The sequence below is a fragment of the Lutra lutra genome, chromosome 15 (assembly GCF_902655055.1).
Source record: "Lutra lutra chromosome 15, mLutLut1.2, whole genome shotgun sequence".
Taxonomy (NCBI): Eukaryota; Metazoa; Chordata; class Mammalia; order Carnivora; family Mustelidae; genus Lutra; species Lutra lutra.
This window is the reverse complement of record NC_062292.1, coordinates 9730964-9746450: the sequence shown is the minus strand read 5'-3', so window position 1 is coordinate 9746450 and position 15487 is coordinate 9730964. Positions and strand designations below refer to the sequence as shown.

Here is a 15487-nt window from a genome sequence, read left to right as displayed (position 1 = left end):
AGAAAATGAATTGGGAAGGGTTAGTGGTGATGTAGTTTTTCAATTTACTCGAATTTCCTTGTAGGCACAGAGAAGACAATTAGGATAGTACCAAGAAAAAACAATAACACTGGATAATGTCAACAATAAAACTTAGTGACAAAGTATTCCTCAAAATCCCAAAGTATAAGTGGGTTGGAACAAGCTAGGTAAAACAACCAGACTCACATGATATCAGCATAAGGCAACAAAAGAAAGCAAATATGATAGACCTCAGTGTAAGGACCTATTTAGCCAGAGCGCTTCCATCCAGTTAAACAATAACTTTGTTGTTTAAAACTTAAACTGTCCCTGCCCCCCTTCCCCCAGGGGACTTACTTAAAAACAAGTCCCGGAAACCAGTCCCAGGTAACAAAGCCCAAATACAAGGGTGGGTCAGGCCAGGTGGAGACATCCGATCAGTGCGGGGGCACATACTGTCTCCCTAGTTACCAAGGAGTATGGGCCCTGCCCTTTGGGCACCTTTTGGGTGCCAATTCTGACCAAGGTGATAGGCTGGTTCAAATATCTACTAGGGTAAATTGTAATTCAATTGGTCATTTATGTGTGACCTAACATGACTGTGCAGCTTTCTCTGTGTGTTACAGTTTCATTGGCCACCTGTGTGTGGCCAGGCCCAACCACATGGCCTTTACCCTTAAAAGCTAGTCTGTGAAGCAGAGAGAGGTCGCCTTCTCTGTAAGAGGCACGGCCCAGAACATTCGGTTTGATTCTTGATGCTTGGCGTGAAATAAAGCTTTGCTTGACCTTCGTTTTGTATCAGTCTCGCTCCTTTAATCACGGACCCATTTTTGGGGGGCCTTTCACTCAGAAGAGAAGAACATTGAAATCAGTGATAGGTATTCATTGGAAACCAAGACAGGACAACTGGAATATAGCAACTCTAACCAGAGGGGTTGTTGTACTTTTCAATTTCTAAGTCCAAGAGGTCCATGATAATATTTGAAGGGGCAGAAGAAGCTAGGATCTATGAACACCAAAACCAAGGATCTAAAGATAGCTTCCAGGACAAGGATGTGTAATGAAGGGAAAAGAATCCCAGTTGAGCTGGAAAAGGACAATAAAGACAAAGAAAAACTACTGATGAATGAGAGAAGGAAACAGAATCTGGAGATCTCAAAAGTATTAGCCTTATTTTTGGACACTACAAAACAACAGAAGAGCTAACTCTAAAACTATGAAGTTAAAAAAGTTATTTTGACCCACCCCACCTTAAAGGTCAGGTAAATCAATTTCATGTTAAAAAAAAAAAAGCAACAGAAAAAGGATTAAGTCTAATTTCACACAGTTGTTATAATAAAAGGAAAATACAAAGCAAAATAACATCTCTGTAAGAACATACCCAATAAATAAGTGAAAGCTACAACTTAATATGAGGGTTAGTCTTACGTATCAACTTGGTTAGATTACAGCACCCAGTTATTTAATCTAACATAGGTTTTGCAGTGAGGATATTTTATAGATGTGGTTTACATCTACAATCAGTTGACTTTAAGTAAAAGAGAATGTCTTTGATAATGTTGATGAGGCCTCTTCCATCAGTTGGAGACATTCAGAAAAAAACTGAGGTTTCCTGGAGAAGAAATTCTGCTTCAAGACTGCAGCATTAACTCTCGCCTGAATTTCCAGCCTGCTGGCCTGACCTTAAGATTTCAGTCTTCTGTTCCCACAATCATGTGAGCCAATTTCCTAAAATAAATCTTAGTATACATATGTACAAGTTCTATTGGTTCTGTTTCTCTGTGAGAACACTGGCTGATACATCTGGTATTTTAAAATGAGGAAAAGTAAATCAGAGAACGACAGAAGTTATGAAAGAACAATATAAATCAGAGTTTGAAACTTGTAAGCTGACTTCTATGTTGGGAAAAATATAGAAGCAAAAGAAAAAGTCATTTCAGAAATAAACCAAATTAGAAAAACCACAATTGTGAATAAATAATAGATAAGGCTTTGAGAGATATAGGTTTTTAAGAATAAAAGAAACAGAAAGTAATTCAGGAGTAAGTGACAAATATAAAAGATAGGCAAAGAAAATTCAATATATGTATAGTTGGAGATACTGAAGAAGAAAACTAAAGTGTTTTTCAACATTAACTATAATTTGAGACTAGCATGTGAACTAAAATAATTTGAAACAACATATTGAAAAGGGACAGCTCATACCTAGGAAAAAAATTAAGAATAATCAAAAAAATAAAAGCAACCAGGAGCTATATTAATAAAAGCATTGGGGGGCGCCTGGGTGGCTCAGTGGGTTGGGCCTCTGCCTTCAGCTTGGGTCATGATCTCGGGGTCCTGGGATCGGGCCCTGCGTCAGGCTCTCTGCTTGGCAGGGAGCCTGCCCCCCCCACTGTCTGCCTCTCTGTCTACTTGTGATCTCTGTCAAATAAATAAATAAAAATCTTAAAAAAAAAAAAAAAAGCATTGGTCTTAAAGAGAATCACTTTGGGGATCTTGACCAAAACAACAAGAATAGCAAAACACATGTTATTCAGAAAGGAAGACAATCATATTTCCAACAGACTTTTTGGAAACAACATTTTTTGTCAGAGACAACAAAGTAACATATACAGAAGGAAACAGAACACAGGGCACCTGGATGGCTCAGTCAGTTAAGGGTCCAACTCTTGATTTCAGCTCAGGTCATGATCTCAGAGTCATGAGACTGACCCCTGCATTGGGCTCTGTGCTCAGCAGGGAAGCTGCTTAAGATTCTCTCCCTCTGTCCCACTACCCACTCATACTCTCTTCTCGCAAACAAATAAGTAAATATGTAAAAAAAAGAAAAGTAGAACAGAAGCCAATAATTTTTATATCCAGATAACCAACATTTAGATATAAAACCTACAGATAAACTCTTATGACCACAAAATAATTCAGAAACTGTTACTCCTATGAGCCCTTCCTGAGGAATTCACTAGAAGAGCTTCAGACCACCAAAATGACTGCAGAGATATCAACATAAAGATGATGCTTATGATTACATAAGAATTTTTTTGTGAAGGGGGTGCCTGGGTGGCACCCCCAGTCGGCCTGCGGCTCATGTCATGATCCTACGGTCCTAGGATCGAATCCTGCATCAGGCTCTCTGCTCAGTGGGGCATCTGCTCCTCCCTCTCCCTCTCCCCCCTACTCATGCTGGGGCGCCTGGATGGCTCAGTAGGTTAAAGCCTCTGCCTTCAGCTCAGGTCATGATCCCAGGGTCCTGGGATCGAGCCCCGCATCAGGTTCTCTGCTCAGCAGGGAGCCTCTTCCACCTCTCTCTCTGCCTGCCTCTCTGCCTACTTCTGATCTCTTTCTGTCAAATAAATAAAATCTTAAAAAAAAATAGATTTTTTTTTTTTGTGGAACAAGGTCTGCATAGTGAGTATAAAAAGGATATAGTTGTTAAATACTGGAGTCTGACAGTGTATCAAAACATGAGTGGTGGGAGGATTATGGTTAGCCCAGGTAAGGATGGCCACATAAGTTACTATCTCCACACATTTCTAAAAAAACAGCACAGATCAACAAATAAAACCCAGAAAGTTGTACATCATAACATACCTAGAAGACAAAGCACACTACTAATTTCAAGAAAACTGTAAGTAAAAAAATCAACTATCTTTAGCAGAACTCTCACTCAAGATCCTATCATAATTCTTTGTGGAGAGTGAGGGGTCTTCTGAAAAACTACAGGGTAAAGGCAGGAATGAAAAGGTAGGACTGAATGAAAATCACCCACAGGGAGAAAAAGCACTCCTTAGGTGCAAAAATATAATAGAAAAAGACTCCTAGAAGATGAGAGCACTGACTATGAGGACAAGAACCAAAGGCATGTGAGACTTGAGATGGGACCATTGGAAAGATGTCACTTCTGCAGAGAAGACTCAGGAAAGGGAGACACCCTTCAGAGAGTGAGTGGTGAAGGGAAGGAGAATCAAGAGGGGAAATTTAGGATAGGACAAGTCAAAAAACAAAACCAAACAAAACATCCAGGAAAATACAACACTCCCAATAAAAAGCTATCAAATAAAGAAACTGCACTTTGCTAGAATAAGAGAAGAAAGTTAGGTTTAACTAGGAATGATTGTGGGGGGATGTGGGAAGAACAGAGGATGAGGGAGAGAGAATCTTAAGCAGGTTCCACACCCAGCATGGAGCCCAACAAAGGGCTCGATCTCAGGACCTTAAGATCATGGTCTGAGCTGAAATCAGATTTGGACTGAGCCATCCAGGTGCCCCAACTAGGTATCTTCCAACCAACCCAAGCTGGCAAACTGTCCATAAAATTCAAAGATATCATCAGACTTTATACAGAGCTACTATAATAGAAAATAAAAATAAAAACATTTCAGTTAATAAAAGTCCCTTCAAAAAACCAAACACAGAAGACAACTGTAAACTAACATCCTAAACTGAATTAAATAACCTCAAACAAGCATTTGGTGATAAGAGAAAGAAAAATCTTGAATTATAAATTCATAAATTAGGTGCATCACCATAGCATACACCTCAAACTAATATAACACTGTATAACAGAATTAGAATAAGATAAATTCATAAGCTAGGAACAGAAAATGAACCACAGATAGAAATAAGAGTTGACTAAACCAGCACATGAACTATGATGATAAAGGAAATGCAGACTTAATTAAAAGATACTGGTGGGGCGCAGTGCCTGGGTGGCTCAGTGGGTTAAAGCCTCTGCCTTCAGCTCAGGTCATGATCCCAGGGTCCTGGGATCGAGCCCTGCGTCAGGCTCTCTGCTCCGCGGGGAGCTTGCTTTCCCTTCTCTCTCTGCCTGCCTCTCTGCCTACTTGTGATCTCTCTCTGTCAAATAAATAAAATCTTAAAAAAAAAAAAGATACTGGTGGGAAATTATATGTGAATAAAAACTAAACAAAAGGCATTGAAGAAAGGCAGAAAAATAACCAAGAGACTGTAAGTCGAATAAGAAGAAAAAAGAGAGAGAGAGAGTAAGTAATTGAAATGGAAGGCAGACAAAATCCAACTCTTGTATAATTGGAGTTCCCCAAAGTTGAAAAACAAAACAAGAGAACTAATATTTAAATCTGTAACTAAAAAAGCTCTCCAGAAAGAAAAATAGATCTGAATATATATATATTCAGATATAGATATATATATAGATATATCTATCTATATATATATATAGAGAGAGAGAGAGAGAGAGAAAGAGATCACTGCTACTGGAAAAAATAACCTTTAAAAGTCAGCTCTGAAACTTACCCGAGAGAACATTAGACTTTAAAGGTAAAGGAAAATCCTCAGGCCTCTCCCCACCAAAAAAAAAAAACAAAAAACAAAAAACAAAAAAAAAAAACCCATCAAATAGGATACAAGAACATCAGAATTCTTTAAAGCAACATATATAGCAAGGTGACAAGGAAGGTAACCAGGAATGAAATAAGGTAAACAAGGAATTAAAATATGAACCAAAGATTTTATGTCCAACCAAGCTCTCCTTTAAGTATTAAAGTCACAGAAAAAAAAAGTTTTTTTTTAAGACTTTATTTATTTATTTGACAAACAGAGATCACAAGTGGGCAGAGAAGCAGGCAGAGAGAGAAGAGGAAGCAGGCTCCCTGCTGAGCAGAGAGCCCGATGTGGGGCTCGATCCCAGGACCCTGGGATCATGACCTGAGCTGAAGGCAGAAGCTTTAACCCACTGAGCCACCCAGGCGCCCCCCAAAAACCATTTTTTATAAAGAATTCAGAAGGGGCATCTGGGTGGCTCAGTCAGTTCAGCTTGGATTCTTGATTTCAGCTCAGGTTATGACCTCAGGGTCCTGGAATTGAGTTCCATTTTGGACTCTGCACTCAGCAAGGAGTTTGCTTGAATATTCTCTCCTACCTCTGCACCCCTATATGACACCCATAAATGTCCTTGCATCCTCTCTCTCTAAAATAAATAAATCTCAAAAAAAGGTCAGGAAATACTATATCTAGGAGCCCTTTCTGAGGAATTTACTAGAGCAAGGGGCAGCAAACTATGGCCTGTGTACCAAATCCAGCTCATCACCTGTTTTTGTAAACAAAGTTTTATAAGAATACAGCCACATTCAATTTTATTTAGTGTCCGTGGCTGCTTTCAAGTTACAGTGGCAGAGTTAATTATTGTAACAGAAATCATTTGATTTGCAAAGTCTAAGATATATACTATCTGGCCATTATAGAAACTTTATCAACAACTGTACCAGAATACAGTATAAACTGGCAAAACTGAAAAAACTGGAAAAAGGATTGGTGGTGAGCATTAATATATCTGATTGTAGATAAAACATTAACACATGACAATAAAGGTTAAAGACTAATAGGTGTTATATATATTTTGACAAAATAGAAATAATGCATCTAAAAATTTTGTTGGAAGAAGGAAAATAATAAAGAAAAGGAGAATAAGCTCATTAAGTGTTGAACGAAAAGACTAAAGTATGGGAGAAAACCTAGGTGACCTTCAGTTCAGCAATGACTTTTTAGATACAACACCAAAGGCATGATCTATGGAAGAAAAATTTGATAACTTGGGCTTCATTAAAATGAAAAAAGTCACTGTTAAGAGAATGAAAAGGGAAGCCATAGTCCATAGTTGGGAGGAAATATTTGCAAAACTACTTGTATCTGATAAAACTTAGTACCCCAAATTAAAAACAAACAATCAAACAAACAAACCAAAAAAACCCCCAAACCTCTTAAATCTCAAGAATAAGAAAACAAAACCAATTTTAAAATGGACAAAGGATCCAAACAGGAACCTCAGCAAAGAAGATATAACAGCACATGAAAAGTTGCTCTATCCCATATGTCATTAGGGAACGGCAAATTAAAACAGTGTGTGTGATATAGCAGCACACAATCATTAGAATGTGAAAATTCAAAACACTGACAATTACTAAAGACCGTTGAGGATGTGGAGCACCAGAAACTCTCATTCCATGAAAAAACCCTGCATTCTTTGGGGTTCACGACTCTATTCTATTGCTCCCCGCAATCACTTTCTTATACATTTGTTTATTCAGGACATTTCATATTAATAGAATCGTGTGTATGTATCCTTTCTAACTGGCTTCTCCTGCTTAGGGGCGCCTGGCTGGCTCCGTCAGTAGAGCATGCTGGAATCATGAGTTTGAGCCCCACATTGGGTGCAGAGCTTGCTTAAGGAAATAAAAATAATAAAATAAAATTTAAGAATTTTAGCATTTTTAATACACATACTAAAATATTTATGGATGAAATAATATGTCTGGGATAGCTCTCTTTGTTTATTCACATTTTTTAGATTCCATTTAGAGTGGAGTCACATGGTATTCGTCTCAGTCTGACTTATTTCACTTAGCATAATATCCTTTAGGTCCATCATGTTGTCTCAAATGGCACAGTCTCATCCTTTCTTTTTTTTTTTTTTTTAAAGATTTTATTTATTTATTTGACAGAGAGAAATCACAAGTAAGCAGAGAGGCAGGCAGAGAGAGAGGAGGAAGCAGGCTCCCCGCTGAGCAGAAAGCCCGATGTGGGGCTCGAACCCAGGACCTGGGATCATGACCTGAGCCAAAGGCAGTGGCTTAACCCACTGAGCCACCCAGGTGCCCCGTGTCTCATCCTTTCTTATAGCTGTGTAATACTCCTGTGTATGAGTGTGTGTGCATGTGTGTATCACTTCGTCTATTGATGGAAACTTAGGTTGCTACTATGTCTTGGCTACTATAAATAATGCCGCAATAAACACAGAAGTGCGTGCATCTTTTTGAGTTAGTGTTTTCATTTTCTTTGAGTAAATAATCAGTAGTGGAATTATTGGATCAAATGGTATCTGTATTTTTAATTTTTTGAGGAACCTCCATACTCTTTTCCACAGTGTATGTATCAATTCATATTCCCACCAACAATAAATGAGGGTTTCTTTTTCACCACATCCTTATCAACACTTGTTTCTTGTCTTCTTGATTTTGGCCATTTTAATAGCTTGAATTGATATCTCATTGTGATATTGATTTGTATTTCCCTGATGATCAGTAATGGTGAGCATCTTTTCATGTTTCTGTGGGCCTTCTGCATGTCTTCTTCAGAAAAAATGTCTTTAGCTGCTCTGACCATTTTAAACCAGATTATTTGTGGGGTTTTTTGGTGTTGTGTAAGTTCTTTATATATTTTGGATATTAACCCCTTATCAGATATGTCATTTGCAAATATCTTTTCCCATTCCATAGGCTGTCTTTTAGTTTTGTAGTTTCCTTCGTTGTGCAAAAGCTTTTTATTTTTATGTAGTCCCAACAGTTTATCAATAGTTTAACAATAGCTTTTTTTTTTTCTTTGCCTTAGGAGACATATCTGGAAAGCATTGCTATGGTCAATGTCACAGATATTACTGCCTATGTTCTCTTCTAGGATTTTTCTCATTTCAGATCTCATGTTTAGGTAATTAATCCACTTTTAGGTTTCGGGTTTTTTTTTTTTTTAATGTTGTTAGAAAGTAGTCCAGTTTCATTCCTTTTCATGTAGCTGTCCAGTTTTCCCAACACAATTTATTGGAAAGACTGTCTTTCCCCCATTGTATATTCTAGCATTCCTTGTCATACACTAATTGACCATATAAATGTGAGTTTATTTCTGGGATCTCCATTCTGTTCCATTGATCTATGCATTTATTTTTGTACCAGTATCATTCTATTTTGCTTACTATAGCTTTGTAGTATATTTTGAAATCTGAAACTGTGGAACCTTCAGCTTTACTTTTCTTTCTCAGGATTGCTTTGGCTATTTGGGGCCACATTAAAATTTTAGTATTATTTGTTCTAGTTTTGTGAAAAAGGCTGTTGGTATTTTGATAGGGATTGCATTGAATCTGCAGATTGCTTTGGGTAATATGGACATTTTGACACTATTAGTTTTTTCAATCCATGGGTATTAAGTATCTTTCCATCTGTGTTATTTTCAATGTCTTTCATCAGTGTCTTATAATTTTTGTTTGGAGTTCAGGTCTTTCACCTCTTTGGTTAAGTTTTTTTCACCTTTTTGGTTAAGGTATTTTACTATTTTTGATGTGATTGTAAATGGTGTTGTTTTTCAAATTTCTCTTTCTGCAACTTCATTGTTAGTGTATAGAAATAGTACAGATTTCTGTTTATTAATTTTGTATCCTGTAACCTTACTGAATTGGTTTATTACTTCTAGTAGTTTTTTGTGGGGTCTTTAGGATTTTCTATGTAAAGTATAATGTGGTCTGCAAATAGTGACAGTTTAACTTCTTTACTAATAAACATGCATCTTATTTCTATTCCTTGTCTGATTGCTGTGGCTAGGACTTCCAGTATGTTGAATAAAAGTGATGAGAGTAGATATCCTTGTCTTGTTCTTTATCTTGGACCTAACCTTAGAGGGAAAGCTCTTGGATTTTCACCATTGCGTATGATGGTAGCTGTGGGTTTTTCCTATATAGCCTTTATTATGTGGAGGTATGTTTCCTCCAATACCATTTTGTTGAGAATTTTTATTGTGAATGGATTTAGAATCTTGTCAAATACTTTTTCTGCATCTACTGAGACAATCGTATATTTTTCCCCTCATTTTATTGAGGTGGTTTATGATGCTGATTGACTTACAGATATTGAACCATCCTTGCACTCCCAAATAAAGCCCACCTGATTGTTTAATATATTGTCGTACGCAGTTTGCTAATATTTCATTGAGGTATGTTGTGTTTCCATTTTCATTTGTCTCAAGTTATTGTTTGATTTCTCTCTCAATTTGTTTTTTCAGGCATTGGCTATCCAGTAGATTTTTCAGCAGAAATATTGCAGGCTGGAAAGGAGTGGCACAAGATATTCAAAGTGCTGAAAGAAAAAACTTCCATATAAGAATACTCTGAGCAGGGGCACCTGGGTGGCTCAGTGGGTTAAAGCCTCTGCCTTCAGCTCAGGTCGTGATCCCAGGGTCCTAGGATCGAGCCCCGTATCGGGCTCTCTGCTCAGTGGGGAGCCTGCTTCCTCCTCTCTCTCTCTCTGCCTGCCTCTCTGCCTACTTGTGATCTCTCTCTCTCTGTCAAATAAATAAAAATCTTAAAAAAAAAAAAAGAATACTCTGAGCAGCAAAGCTTTCCTACAGAATTGAAGGAGAAATATAATTTTCCAGATTAACAAAAGCTAAAGGAGTTTATCATCACTAAAATGGCCTTACAAGAAATTCAAAAGTGACTTCATGCTGAAAAAAAAGTTAGGTGGGTGCTAATTAGTAATAAGAAAACATGAAATAATAAATTTCTCTTAAAAGATATATAGTAAAGGTAATGGGTTAATTAGTTATAAAACTAGTGTGAGGGTTAAGAGACCAAAGTAAAAATATAACTTCAATAATTTGTTAAAGGATGCATAAGATAAAAAAAGGTATAAAATGTGACATTAAAAACAATGTGCAGGGGCACCTGGGTGGCTCAGTGGTTAAAGCCTCTGCCTTCGGCTCAGGTCATGATCCCAGGGTCCTGGGATCGAGTCCCGCGTCGGGCTCTCTGCTCAGCGGGGAGCCTGCCTCCTCCTCCTCTCTCTCTCTGCCTGCCTCTCTGCCTACTTGTGATCTGTCAAATAAATTAAAAAAAAAAAAACAATGTGCAGGGGCACCTGGGTGGATCAGTGGGTTAAGCCTCTGCCTTTGGCTCAGGTCTATGATCTCAGGGTCCTGGGATCGAGCCCTGCATCGGGCTCGCTGCTCAGCAGCGAGTCTGCTTCCACCTCTCTCTCTGCCTGCCTCTCTGCCTACTTGTGATATCTCTCTGTGGCAAATGAATAAATAAAATCTTAAAAAAAATGTGCAAAGGGTGAGTAAAAGTTTAGAGCTTTAGACTGTGATCAAACAAGTTATTATCTACTGAAAATAGACTTGTTATAATTTTTTGTATGTAAGCCTCACAATAACCACAAAGCAAAAACTTATAGTGGATACAAAAAAGATAAAGAATCTAAGCATACCACAAAAGAAAGTCATCAAATCACAAAGGAAGAGAGCAGAGAAGAAGAAAAACACATAGAAAATTACAGACCAACCAGAATACAGTTAACAAAATGGCAATAAGTAGAGCCATACCTCATGTTATTGTGCTTCACTTTGCAGATAGCGCTTTTTTTTCCCCCAACTGATGAATTATGGCATTGCTGCTTTTTAAGAAACCTCCATGTGCTTAACTTTTTTTTTTTTTTAAGATTTTATTTATTTGTCAGAGGGAGTGAGCACAGGCAGAAAGAGTGGCAGGCAGAGGCAGAGGAGAAGCAGGCTCCCTGCTGAGCAAGGAGCCCATGTGGGACTGGATCCCAGAACCCTGGGATCATGACCTCAGCTGAAGGCAGCTGCTCAACCAACTGAGCCACCCAGGCATCCCTGTGCTTAACTTTTGACATTTAAATTATAATTTATATAATTTGGGTTCCTCTTATTTGGAACTCTCTGGGCTTCCTGGATCTAGATGTTTGTTTCCTTTCCCAGGTTAGGGAAGTTTTCAGTATTTCTTAAAAAAATTTCTGCTCCTTTCACTCTTCTCCTTTTGGGACCCTATAATGTAAATGTTAGCCCATTTGATGTTCTTCTATAAATGCCTTAAAATATGTTTAGCTTTTTCTGCATTCTTTTTTCTTTTTACTGCTCTGTTTAGGTGAATTCCACTGCTCTGTCTTCACGTTCACAGATCCTTTCCTGGTCTAGTCTGATGTTGAACCCTGTGTACTTTTCAGTTCAGTTACTGTGTCCTTCAGCTCTGTGACTTCTATTTGGTATCTTCTTATATTTTGTATCTCTTGGTTGAAGTTCTTACCATATTCATCCATTCTTCTCCTGAGTTCTGTGAGCATCTTTATGACCCTTACTTTGAACTCTTTTTTAGGTAAATTATTTATCTCCATTTCACTGAGGTTTTTTTCTGAGCTTTTATCTAAGTCTCTTGTTTGGAACATATTCCTCTGTTTCTCCTATTTCCTTGACTCTCTTGTGTACATTGTTACGCATTAAATAAAATAACCACATCTCTTAGTCTTGGAGGAGTGGCCTTGTGTAAAAGATGAGTCTTATCATTTAACCTTGCCCTAGCTCTTTGCTCTTTCAAAACTTTGTGATTTTCCAAGCAGTCTATTTTGTTTTTAATAACTCCCAGTATATGAGGATGTGCCAAGTCCAGTCATTGTTCCAAAGGGAGGATCTCAGCCAGCACCTAGATTCATGGTGGCTGGAAGCTAAACACTCAAGCAGCAGCTTTTAAAGTATACAAATAAATACAGTCCTATGGGACTACAAGTGTAAGCAATGGTCACCAGAGCCAGGCATTCTGGAGGTATCCCGTGGGCAGCACCAGGCTCTAGACAAATGTGTAAGTTCCTTTCTGGGAGATACTGGAAAGCTGTAGTGAGGCAGAGGGAAAGTACAGAGATGGCCTCCACCAGTTTATGTTCCCTGTGAGCACCTTCATAGGTTCCTGGATGGTGTGTCAAATCCGAATCCTGGGCCTCATGCCAAAGCTCCAGGAAAGCAAATAGGTAGAAAAAATTATTTTAAAATGCTTTCCATTAAGATTTATGAACTATTTAATCCCTAAAGTGCCTTCTGTACATTCAATATTTTCTTTCTTTCTTTGAATATCACCTGTAAGCAACCTGCAAAGCCACGGTTTTACCATCTACTCACTTACATTCTGTCTACTTCCTTTGTTGAAAATCAGACTCTGGCTCCCAATTTTCATTTCTGTAATGACATAACTCCATTGTTTTGTTTACTAATTATCAATTAAATATGACACATTTCTGTCACCTCCATAAAAATGATAAAGGAACATCAGAGATCAAAAAAGATTTTTAGGGGGTGGCTGGCTGGCTCAGTTGATGGAGCATGCGACTCTTGATCTCAGGGTTGTGAATTTGAGCCCCGTGTTAGGTGTAGAGTACTTAGAAAAAAGGAGATTTTTAAAATGACCAATAAAATGGTCAATTATACAACAAAGCTGTTCAAGAAACAAAGATGAAATACATAAATAAATGATATTAAATAAACTAACTACAAATGACAACAATTTAACTGGTAAGTACAGCTTTAATAAGAAATGGGTAGCAATGAATTTAAAAACAAATGACACTGTAAAAGAAAATATAGTTTTCCTCTGCCTGATTCTGAATAGTGTAAATACAATGATATATATAAACATAGAATATAAGTGTAAACTGATACAATTATTTTATAAAATCTTTTGGCACTATTGACTACAGCTGAACACATGCATAATACCCTACGACTAATCAATTCCACTCCTAGCAGAAATGCATATATATATATATATATATATATATAGCAGAAGATGGGCATAAAAATGTTGATAGTAGGCTACCATGTCTAGTACTCCACTAATCACAGCAGACGAAAAAGTCTAAAAACGGAAACAATCTAATTGCTTATCTAGAGTAAAATGATGCATATATTATGATTTGTTAATTCAAAGGAAGAGTAGGCAGCACTGCAGCTTCATGAAATGAGAGAGGATCAGTCAACTCTACCCATAGGAAAGAAGAGAGCTCAGAAATTGATACAACTATATATGGAAAAAAAGATAATGCCAGAAAAATAATAGAAAAACACTAAGTTGTTTAATAGGTGGTGGTTCATTACGTGAAGAAAATAATGTGAATGCATACTCTAGATTATATACAAGTGGATTCCAGATGGATTTATAACATATATTTGAAAGGTCAAGATATAACGCATATAAATGAATAGGTAGGATAAATATCTTCATAACTCTGGGCAGGAAAAGATTTTTCATAAGACTCTAAAAAAGTAGAAAGTATGAGGTCAAAAAGCGTGTGTGTGTGTATATGTGTGTGTAGGGGGGGTGGTTTGGCTTAACAAAAGTGAGCTTTTTCTTAAAAAATAAAATATCCACAGACAACATTAATGGTTAGATGAGTAGATGAGAGAGAATAAAATGAAACATTTAAAACCAACATTTAATTAATATAGAGGGTGGAATGTATACAGCACTCTGTAAATTAACAAGAAAAGGGCACAAAATTAAATAGAAAATGGACAAAAGGTATGACCAGGCAACTCAGAAGAGAAGACTGCATAAATATGGGAAGAGATGCTCAAAACCACTCGTCACCAGAGAGTTGAAAATAACAACAGCAATAAACTTTTACCATAGTAACAAAATTGGTTTTAAAAAAAGAAAAAGAAAAGAAAATTCAGTAATATCAAACTTTGGTGAAGATGTGCACTAGGTTAAAGTAGAAACTCTGACTGCCATTCAAGAACAATCATGGAGAATTTAGTTAATCAGGCGTTCGCTCTCCCTATGTCCCAGCAACTATAGTTGAAAAATTATTGCGCAGACCCATAAAAGAACATGTAAAAGGGCATTCATCACAGTGTTGTCTGTGGAGATAGAAAGCCATGTGTCCGGGGCGCCTGGGTGGCTCAGTGGGTTAAAGCCTCTGCCTTCAGCTCAGGTCATATCTCAGGGTTCTGGGATCGAGTCCCGCATCAGGCTCTCTGTTTGGCAGGGAGTCTGCTTCCTCCTCTCTCTCTCTCTGCTTGCCTCTCTGCCTACTTGAGATCTCTCTCTGTCAAATAAATAAAATTAAAAAAAAAAAAAAAAGGGACGCCTGGGTGGCTCAGTTGGTTGGACGACTGCCTTCGGCTCAGGTCATGATCCCGGAATCCCGGGATCGAGTCCCACATCAGGCTCCCAGCTCCATGGGGAGTCTGCTTCTCCCTCTGACCTTCTCCTAGCTCATGCTCTCTCTCACTGTCTCTCTCTCAAATAAATAAATAAAATCTTAAAAAAAAAAAAATTAAAAAATAAAATTAAAAAAAAAAAGAAAGCCATGTGTCCATCACTGGGGAGCGGGGAGCGCTGTACAAATAAAATCACATACATACTAGTGTGTGGCAGGCAGCATTAAGAAGAAACGAAGTAAACAAAGTATTGAAAAAAAAAAGTAATATAGAGAATGAAGTCTACGGCTTCAGTGGCCATTCATCCCAGTTTGTCAAGGCAGTTGCAATCCATATCTTGTCTCAGTGTAAATACTAATAGCACTATCTTTCATTTTCAACTGTTTACACAATATAGTGTATGGCCACCCTATCTGTCAATATTAAATCACAAAAAACTCAAAACTGTACCACTTATATTTGCTACATATATATTGAAGGACATTTATTGGCAAGGGGGTTTATATTAGGATGATAAATGAGACAAAGGAAATGAAATAAAAATGTATAACTGTGCTATACAACTGAGTATAAAATACTGCTTTAAGGTAGAAAATAGTAGTATAAATAAATATCTAATAAATAATATATTTATTCTTATAAATATATTTATAATTATACAAATAATATAAATTATTTATTATATTATATAAAAATAAATATAAATTATATAAATATAAATAAACTATAGTTTGAAAAAATATATACA

At 37.2% G+C, this 15487-nt stretch overlaps 1 protein-coding gene across 2 annotated transcripts in view; it reads right to left on the bottom strand.

Moving 5' to 3' along the window:
• CATSPERE (catsper channel auxiliary subunit epsilon) overlaps positions 1-15487 on the bottom strand; it is a 149790-nt gene that overhangs the window by 132241 nt on the left and 2062 nt on the right. The window lies entirely within an intron of this gene.